A 9,307-nucleotide genomic window follows, 5' to 3' on the forward strand; every position below is an offset into this window, starting at 1 on the left:
ATTGTGTTTATCCACTCCAGCTAATTGACAGTCACATAAGTGCAAGTAATGTGAGGTATTATTGTGAGAGATTTCTGTTTGCCTCTTTAATTAAGCAGTTGTTCACAGGTGCATACAGTTACAACAAAATTAATTGATAGCTTTATATCACACTTCTTGAGCCCACTGCTATTTGATGTTTGCAAACACAACTATTAGATTTGTCTTATCTTGTATATGGGGAGTATTTCTCATTTTCTTCTAACAGAGGTGAGGACAGGTTGCCCTAAACACTAGAAAATCTATTGGAGCAGAAAGGGTGATTTTACTGAGGAAGAAACGAAGTGAAATATTTATTTGTGGAATGTTTCATCACCACTGAGAAGTACAATAGAAGCTCTTTACATGTGTGTTATGCCCTGCATGTTTCCTGCTTGTCAAGAATTATTGCCATCCAAATGATCCAGCTTTCTGTGAAAGCTATGTATGTGTTTAGCTTTCAGTGATACCAAGAAGTTCCACACACTTATAGCAGGCAATTGGCATTGCTTGGGATTAAGTTTTATTGGTAGTCATTTCACTCATTTCTGCATTTAGTAGGAGAGCCAACAATGCATGCTTCCTTCCCAGTTTATCGTGGGACTTGTCTTCCCAAAGAAACATAAATAAATGTACTGTTCACGTCTCAAAACTGCTAGAATGAACAAAGGTTTGGACCTGGAGGAATCTCATTTTCATTGTCCTTTATCTAGGCAATATGGTAGATGGATTAAAGTGTAACCTTTGTGTGACACTTCCTAAATTTTATCCTGCTCTATTATTTATTAACTATAGGTTGTGAGAAAACAACTTAACTACCTTATTTCTCCATTTATTTGTGGGTGTTTGGCAATAACTGAATAATCTGTAGGGAAGTTACAAATAAATAAGTTAATGCAGATAAATGTTAAGATGGTAGATACAAAATTAATTATACAAAATTAATCATAGCTTCTATGACTAGGTTATGTGTCTAGCATTTTATTTAAATTTTTTTCTGCTTCAATTTTGTTGTAACTTTGAGATATGAATTGTAATGTGTGAGATGTTGTAGGTATAAAAATCATTCAATTTATTCTACTCTAAAAATTTCCTACTTTTCAGATTCACTATATGCTATTGGTAAGAATACACCACCTAATTTGAAAATACTGTAGATTTCTGGTCATGTTTCTTGTTTTATTACTTCCACTCCCCATATGCATTCTTGTCTGTCCTCACAGGTGATAAAACAGGTAAAACAAAGGAATTGTGAAGTATCTACAGCTTGTGGCTCTCTCTCCCGAAAGTTTTAGTACATACCAAAGCCCTGTTTCCGATCAAATTACTCATTGTACTGCCACTCAATAGAAAACTCAACACATTTATGACAAAATTCATAGAAGACTAAATTAAATATATGCATATATATTTATGGTCATTAAATAGTTAAACCTTAGGAGAAAATCTACTAGTCAGTTAAACTAGTGAGATATCTAATTGATTTCATCACCACATCACTAAGACTTCACTTTGAGAAGAGTAGAATTCTGAGAGGATATAGGTTTAATACGAGGTTTTGCTCAAGAATTAATCCTGGGGCTGGAGCGATAGCACAGTGGGTAGGGTGTTTGCCTTGCACTCGGCCTACCCAAGTTTGATTCCCAGAATTCCATATGGTCCCCTGAGCACCGCCAGGAGTATTTCCTGACTGCATGAGCCAGGGGTAACTTTCTCTGTGCAATGCTGAGTGTGACCCCTCCCGCCCCCCCCAAAAAAATAGAACTGGCAGAGCCTAGCAAGCTGCTCGTGGCATAGTCCTGGCCTGGATATGCCAAAAATAGAAACAACAATGGAGACGCTCCTTCCAACAGTCTGTAACACACATGAATGAGTCTGGCTGGTATGCACATGAAAGTGAGAAAGGTAAAGTATTTTATTTTTGAAAAATTTAAATTGATGCTAAGTTTTGATTTTCTTTTTATGTATTTATTATTTTTTTATTGAATCACCATGTGGAAAGTTACAAAGTTACAAAGCTTTCAGGCTCAAGTCTCAGTTACATAATGCTCAAACACCTTTCCCTTCACCAGTGCACATATTCCACCACCCAAAACCACAGTAAACCTCTCTCCCCACCCCCACCCCCCCAGCCCCCAACCTCACCTGTGTAGCTGATAAATTTCACTTTACTTTCTCTTTGGAGTTTCCCCTCCCCCAAAGTCAGACCTTCTAGAAAGGAAGCATTTGATAATTTGTTTTCCATTGCTGAGAATGAAGAGATATGAGGTCATGTGGCCACAATAGCGGCCGCAAGGTTTTGGATTTCTGTATTTTAGTATTTTAGTAACTAAGTCCAGAGAAGTTTCTGCCAGAAGTTGCATCATTGCTAGCTTGTTCCTCTCTGTTACATAATATTCCACATATGAGTGCAATCTTTCTATGTCTGTCTCTTTCTGCCTCATTTCACTCAACACGATACTTTCCATGTTGATCCACTTATATGCAAATTTCATGACTTCATGCTTTCTAACAGCTGCATAGTATTCCATTGTGTAGATGTACCAAAGTTTCTTTAACCAGTTATCTGTTTGAAAACTACAAAACGCTACTTCAGGAAATAAAAGAGGACATGAGTAAATGGAAAGATATTCCCTGCTCATGGATTGGAAGAATTAATATTGTCAAAATGGCAATACTCCCAAAAGCATTATACAAATTCAATGCAATCCCTATAAATATACCCTTGACATTCTTCAAAGAAATGGAGCAAGCACTCCTGAAATTCATATGGAACAATAAGCACTCACGAATAACTAAATCAATTCTTGGGATAAAGAAAATGGGAGGAATAAACCTCCCCAACTTCAAACTCTACTACAAAGTGGTAGTAATTAAAACAGCATGGTACTGGAACAAAGGCAGAGCTGCAGACCAATGAAACAGGGTTGAATATTCTGACACACCACCCTAAATTTAGATTTTTGAGATAACAGTGATCAATGAAAAGCTTAAGGGAGATAATGATGGTAACTATTATTTGTATTAAAAAGTATTATCATAGTCCTAATAGATGAAATTTTTAGGAACTGACTTTTAAAGGACTTCAGCTGATATAAAGGTGTAGACCACTGATTTGAAGTCATGCCCCTCTGAAGCAAAGGTGGGTGCAAGAGAATAACTTCTATTATTAATATAAGAGGATATGTGAAAGGCAAAATGAGATAAAGACCAGCTATAAATTTTGCTCTCCTAAAATAAACAGGTGATATTACAACTCTGAAATATGGTATAAATTGAGCATTGAATGGGGCCAGATGTAAGATAACTTTGGCATTTCACCTGTTGTTCTAAAGTTTTTTGCAGCCAAATTGTTGGGGACCTTCCTTGAGGAGAAAAGACACCACTTTCCCTATGAATTGATACACAGTGTTATTTATCATTAGCTTGTATGACAAATTTTGTCTTTAAATTGTTTCCTCCATGCTTTATTGCTGATTAGACTGTACTCTTGTATTGCTGCAATGTTACAACTTGTTCTTTGTGATGTTTTGACTTCTAAGGTAAATCCTTCCCAAGTGAAGATTGCAGTTAACAACTTAGATATCAAACATGATATTACAGCAATGCATAAATAAACATTTGGACATTTGATATTTGTCAACTCAAGGTAGTTGTCTATGGGGATAAAGATTGCTTGAATTTGCACCAGTTTGAACCAGTCAGTTCTATCCAGGCCTTCTATCCTTATCATCTAGGTTTTGCTTGGATATAGAATTCTTATCTGATCCATAAAAGAGTCACACAACTTTCCAATTCCCATTCCTATTTAAACATGCACAGCGGTTGGGCGTTCGCCTTTCACACGGCCGACCCGAGTTCGATTCCTCCGCCCCTCTCAAAGTGCCTGGCAAGCTACCAAGAGTATCGAGCCTGCGCAGCAGAGCCTGGCAAGCTACCCATGGTGTATTGGATATGCCAAAAACAGTAACAATAAGTCTCTCAATGAGAGATGTTACTGGTGCCCGCTCGAACAAATTGATGAGCAATGGGATGACAGTGATGATGAGTGATGATGATTTAAACATGATCTTCTGTAGTTATTACCTATACCAATCTTTTGATAGTTTTTCTCTGGAAAACTTCTGTATTATAAATATCTTTTCTCATAGTTCCTTGCAATCTTTGTCTATACAAAATTTGCTCAAGGATGAAGAGATAGTACAGAGAGTAAGGCACTTGCCTTGCACATGACAGATTTAGATTTAATCCCCTATACCATATAGGGTCCTCAGTGCAAAATACACTAAGTAAGCTCTGAGCACATTCATGAGTGGCCTCAAACGAAATTTCAAAAACTGCTCTTGTCACTCAATGCCTTTGCAATCTTCTCATTTCCCTTATATGAGAAAGAATAAAAGGTGGGGTAGAGGGGTGGGAGTGGAAGAGGGAGGAGATGCTCCCAGTGATCAGTGGATGATCTTCAAACACATTAACAACTCATCCCTTTCCTTCTACTCTACCTTGTTGTTTTCATCTTGAATAATTATAATTTACTGCACAGCAAAGCTAAAACCATAACTCGAATGTTTCTTGACTCTCAAAAATCATTTAGTTCGACTCCTGTACGCAACCTAACCCTACAATCATAAGAATTTCACCATATAAGGAATATCCTTGAATTTGTTTCTTGAATTCTTTATTTTAGACTTAGGAAGATATTTTACTTAAAATTTTTATTACCAAATATTACCATATTACTAAAGCTCAGAAAGAGAACAGGACTCTGTTTAAAACAGTATGAAGATGGAACAAAATAGCAAATAAGAGAAAAACAAAGTCAGTTGCTAAATTAGGTTATGGGAATAGATTCTAAGTATCCTAAGTGCTACTGCTAGAGTTGACTTCTAAGAGAGAGAGAAATTTGCTTACATTTACTCCGAGGAGGGAAACCCAATCTCATATGGGAAACACAGAATTATGTGATGTCCTTTATATATGATAAAAGTGAAAATGTCCTCACAATATCCAAGCTAAAACTGCTAATAAGTGCTTTTTTTTCTTTTATTATACTGTGCTTTAAAATTATATCAGTAGCATTTGCTTGATAAAATTTAGTAAAGTCAATCATTATTGCCTTAATACAATGTTAAAATATGAAAAAGTCAGGCTGCTCTCAGAATAAAATTTATAATATCTAGGACAATTTTCAGGTCATAAGTCTCACCTGGATATTACCAGCTCTTAGAAAGGCTTCTTATGAAGGGTTAGACATGGAGGAGTCCCAGGTTAATATTGTCTTACAAAAATAAAGAAAACTATAAGAACCCTTAAGTTGCGGTTTTAGACTAAAGTTATATGTTGGCACTTGACTCACAGAGGGTACACCTGAAGTATATTTGAAAACTAGGCAAGCTACTTTGCTTGGGAGTGAATCAAAAGAGAGAAGTGGAAGGATTGATATTTTTCTCAAAAATTTTTCTGCCTCTGCTTCAACAAATAGATACATAGCCCAGAAGATTCCATGGAATAGTAACTAATCCTTCTCCAACCCCTCCCTTTATGGCGATAAAATATTGCACACCAGATATCTATAAAACATACCTCATTTTAAACAATGTAATTCCTGGTGAACTTTCAAGATAGATTAATTGGTAAAATGTATCCATGGATAACGGAATGATTTGACCTGTTACAATGTAGTGTTGGATATAAGCCAGTAACTGCAGGAGGACACCTGCCAAAACTTGATTTGGATTTTGAATAGTTGATCCTTTGCCACCATTCCTGACAATAATTAAAAGGCAGGATCAATTATGTGTTGAGGTCATTTCTAGTACATGACAATCAAATGAAAACACCAATTCAGAAAAGAATATTTTATCCTAGTCCAATATTAAAGATGTATGTAGCTATTTGAGCTAAAAAATAGACCCAAGCCACCAAAAATAATAAAATGTACAAACAAATGTTATTCTTTCCTCATTTGAAATCATTTTTCTTATTTCTCAAGAGATTATGATGGAAATTTTAAGTAATAGTGAGCAGCTAATTTAATGTAAACTTAAGTAGCTTTACTGATTCCTTGACTCAAGAACCAAAGAATAGTTCATAAAAGCTGAAAGCAGGGGCCAGTAAGCTAGGCCAGAGGGCTGAGGTGCTTGTTTTGTATGTGGATTCAATTCTAGCACTTCATGGTCCTAAGACCCAGTTAATTCCCTGCTATTCTCACTACATTATGACAATACCTGAGTTTTGTAAAGCATCTAAGCTTTAGGAGATGCTCAAGACTTCTTTTAAAAACAAAAAGGTTCTATGCTAAATTGTGGATTATTTAATCTGTAGGGTATTTTTTTAAAAAAAATATATTAACCATTATCTTGAGACTCGTCACTATACTGAAACTTTTCTTAGAAATATTTTAATTTCACTTAAAAATTAGAAGTATAGTAAATGACATTCCTTTAAAGTATGGGATGAGGAGCTGGAGCTATAGCACAGTGGGTAGGACATTTGCCTTGCACTTGGTCAACCAGGGTTCGATTCCCAGCATCCCATATGGTCCCCTGAGCACCGCGAGGAGTGGTTCCTGAGTGCAGAGCTAGGATTAAACCCTGTGCATCACCAGGTGTGACCCAAAGAGCAAATATATATCAAATACATATATATATATATATATATATATATATATATGGGATGAATTATGTAGTAGACTGGCCTATAATACATCTTAGCCACATAACTTTTTTTAAAAAAATAAGGCATATAAACTGCCAAAGAAGTTTACCTGTGAATGATTATGCTTTTAAAAAATATTTTAAAATGTTGAATATTTTACCAAAGAACTTTTTGTATTATCTTGTTTTGCAGCCACACCCAGCCATGCTCAGCTATTTTCCGTGCTCAGAGTGTACTACTGGAGGTGCTAAGAGGATAAGGAGGATGCAAGGGATCAAACCAAGCTCAGATAACAGGCACACGACCTACTGTTTTTTCTCTCCAGTCCCCGCCCAGGAATTTATGATCTTGAGCTTCATAATGAGATGGTCTATATTTTAAAAATTGTCCAATTAACAGTCAACCCAAATTTAAAAAGATAAAGAAACCATTCTATATCATTAGTCTAAAAATAAAAATATTTCTAATATTTTAATATACATTTAACCTCTTAACCATGCCTTCTGGAAATTTTGTTAGAAGCAACAAAATTTCAGAAACTTCCATCCCTGATATGAACAAATTGAACTTGTATAACAAGGTTTTATTATATTTATGTTTTTTTATAGAACCAAATGACTTTTGTAAAACTTATTTTGTTAAAATTTTATGTCTTTTCAATGTACTATAAATTTTTCATTCATCTTCCTTATTATTTGAATACTGTTAAGCCTTTTTCATCAAAGGCTAAAATTTAGGAAAATTAGTGTTACTTTCGCTGTTTGATCAAGGATATCTGCTGCATAATAAATAATTTGGATTCTCCTTTGTCCCTTTCTGAGGAAAGACACTGCATCCTTGAAATTTCCAAAGCAATAAAAGGTGTCCTTTCTATTCCCGAGTTCCTTTGATCACACCTGAGTTTGTGCAAAGAGATAAAAAAGACTTTTGCTGTGCACAGATCACCAAAAGACCAATCAGTATAAGAGAATGGTGGACTTTTGAGCCAGTGTAACCGCAAGGGAGAGAAGGGAGGCTGGAGGCTGAGGTCAGGGGTCAGTCTCAAGCAAAGAGTTTTCTCTCTTAGTCACATCTACATAGTGAAATACCAGTAGACTCTCTGGCAACCTCTTAGTTGGGGGACTTTTCATTGTGCTAGATAGTTCTGCATTTGGGACCCTCCTGATCATGTTTCTTCATTTGTCTGGTCCTGAATTTTAGTCTTTATTATAAAATCTATAATCCTTAAGAATACAGATTTCTGAGTCATTTTATCAAGTTATGAAACCTGTAGGTGACCTCTGGGCTCTCTCATATTCATAACAGATGACCAGAGTAAAGGATAACATCTTAAAAGTAAGGACATCATTATTAGCAACCATGCCTTAAAATCAGTGGCATTTGATTTATGTGCTCTGTGTGTGTGTGTGTGTGTGTGTGTGTGTGTGTGTGTGTGTGTGTGTTTGAACATATCCAATATGCTCAGAGCTTACTCCTGACTCTGCTCAGGAATCACTTTATTTATGAGACATTTGTCTGTTTCCATTGACTATTACATAGAGCACTTCAATGAAAATAGGAATGCAAAGGTCTTTTCAAACAATGTTTTTGAGCTTTAGAGAGCTTTGTCTTTCTGGCTTTGAGTTCAGGCATCAATCCTGGGGATCAGGTACAGTGCAGGGATCTAAACCAGGAAGGCCATATGTAAAGCAAATGTTTTAATTGCTGTACTATCTCCCTGAACCTTGTCATTGTATTTTAATGGATTTAGATACTCCCAGATCAACAATGTAAGCATTTCACAGGGACAATGGAGTCAAAGTGGGTGTGACTGTTTCAGGGGTCAACTTCCTATTTGAATCACAACTGCTTCAAATGCAGGAAAAAACTGTGAAGTGTTTCCCTAACAGATGTAATGACTAAGAGATCACAAGGTATTCCTTTCTTATTTGTGGTGCATTTCTCTATTGATCCCTTACTTATGTGAAAAAATTGATGATGTAAAGTAAAATGGAAGGAAAAGGAATACATAATTCCTTACAAATTTTTAATAATGGGGTGCCAGAAAGATAGTATGTCAGGTAGGGCACCTGTCTCGAACATTTGAGACACATGTTCTGCCAGGAGTGATGCCCGAGTGCCTAGACAGGAGGAAGTCCTGAGCACCATGATGTGTGGCCAGAAAACAAACAACAAACTTTTCTTAATCATAAATTAAAGACAAAAAGAGCTTGCATTTTGTAATATAATGAGATACAGAGTTGACTTAGGGATGGGGTGTAGCCCAGGGTAAAAGAAATGCGTTGCATGTAGGAGAAACTCTGGTCCGTTCCAGGCATTGCAAAAAGCAAACAAGCAAAAAATCCTTTAGTTAATAGAACTAAAAAAAATTAGAGAGGAAAAAAATATAAAGAGATGTTAGAGTTGTACTGTATTTTCAGTATTCCAGTAATAACTAAATACTACAGAAGCACAAACTAGAAATTGCATGATTTTTGTGATTTAGCATATAATTCCAATGTTTTTATATTTTCATGTAAAACTTACTGGGCAATATAAAATGAATGCAAAAGTCATTGCTAATCACTCAAAAATTTAACTTGTCTTTACTTAGTATGTGCTAAATAGCAAATAAAAACATTCTCAGACAAAG

This window comes from Sorex araneus, chromosome 1, assembly GCF_027595985.1.
Source record: "Sorex araneus isolate mSorAra2 chromosome 1, mSorAra2.pri, whole genome shotgun sequence".
NCBI lineage: Eukaryota > Metazoa > Chordata > Mammalia > Eulipotyphla > Soricidae > Sorex > Sorex araneus.